This window comes from Condylura cristata, unplaced genomic scaffold (assembly GCF_000260355.1).
Source record: "Condylura cristata isolate star-nosed mole 26May11 unplaced genomic scaffold, ConCri1.0 scaffold00058, whole genome shotgun sequence".
Classification (NCBI taxonomy): Eukaryota; Metazoa; Chordata; class Mammalia; order Eulipotyphla; family Talpidae; genus Condylura; species Condylura cristata.
Window position 1 is genome coordinate 597417 of NW_004567159.1, and position 1321 is coordinate 598737.

The 1321-nt window shown below is 72.6% G+C and overlaps 1 protein-coding gene across 1 annotated transcript in view; it reads right to left on the reverse strand.

Moving 5' to 3' along the window:
- The window catches only part of PLCH2 (phospholipase C, eta 2), a 46488-nt gene that overhangs the window by 7528 nt on the left and 37639 nt on the right, over positions 1-1321 (reverse strand). The window lies entirely within an intron of this gene.

Below are 1321 nucleotides of genomic sequence, written 5' to 3' on the forward strand. Positions count from 1 at the left end.
CCCCTTGGCCTTTACTGCCCGCCGGCCGGCCGGGCGACCAGGGCACACGTGGGCTCGGCCCGCTGCCAGCCCCTCTGCCGAGCGCTGCGGGCCACTGCCCTGCCCACCCGCCCGGCGCCCAGGGTGCAGGCGGGCACCAGGACAGCTCGGCTTCCCAGCGCAGGCCCCACCTGGCTGCAGAACAGCCTTCTGGCATGGGGCGCCCGGAGAGGGGCAGGCAGAGCCGTGGCGCCCTCGCCACCCCAGACGCCTGGGACCCTGAACCTCTTGCGTCAAACAGAGGAGACCCCCGCAGTGGGGCCACAGCCCAGGGGCCCAGTCCTCCGCACCCCCACAGCTGGAAGCCTGTGTCCCTTTCGAAAGAGGTGCTCTGGGAAGGGGGTGCTGGAGGAACAGTACCAGAGGTAAACAGGGGCTCCCCCTCCTCCGGAGGCCCCCCCAGCCTAACCTCCTGCAGGGGAGCCAGCTGGACTGGGGCTCGAAGGCCCACTGCCCACCCTGCTCCTGGGCAGGCGGCTCTGCTGGGGACTCTGGTGCGGGTCCTTTTGCTGGGGGCCCCTGCCGAGACCCCTGAGGGGCATGGACTGGACCGGCCAGAGCCCTCGCTCCCCCCATAGGCCGGGTGACGTTTCTCGTGGGGACCGTGGGCCCCGGGTAAACTCTGATCACTGGGTCCCGATGCGGCCCTGGGTGGGGTCCTGACTGGCCAGGACCCGGCCAGGCGCTGCCCTCCCAGGCCGACCCAGCAGCCCCTACCCCCTCCCCTGCTGCAGAGGATCAGGGGTGAACACTCTGGGCGGGGGGCTCCGGCACGGGCCCCGCTAAGAGCCCCGGTCCTGAAGCCACCTTGAGCCTGGCTGGACACCCTCAGGCCCTGCCACAGCCGGTGGGCCCCAGGCCTGCCGCTCTGACCTGTGCCTGCCACCTGGCACCTTCCTCCCAGCCACAGGCAAAACGCTCCAGGAAAGAGAACCCCGCAAGTGCCCGGGCTCCAGAGGGCAGCCAGTCTCGCGCGCCCAGGGTCCACACCCCTGGACGGGCATGCCGGGCCACGGGCCACGGGCCAGACACGGGTCCCAGCCAGGAGGACGCTCCCCAGAGGATGGAGCTGCTGGGGGCAGGGAGCAGCCCCCCCACCTGCAGGCCCACCCCGCTGGGCAGGGCAGGTACCCGGCTCCAGAAGCTACCCGAGGCCCCGCCAGGAAGGCGGGAAGCGGCCACATCAGTGCCCGTGCCTGTGGCCCTCACTGGGCCAGCAGGCCGCCGGCCTGAGACCGGCCCTGGGGCAGCAGCCCCTGTCTGGGCGGGCGCCCACCCGGGG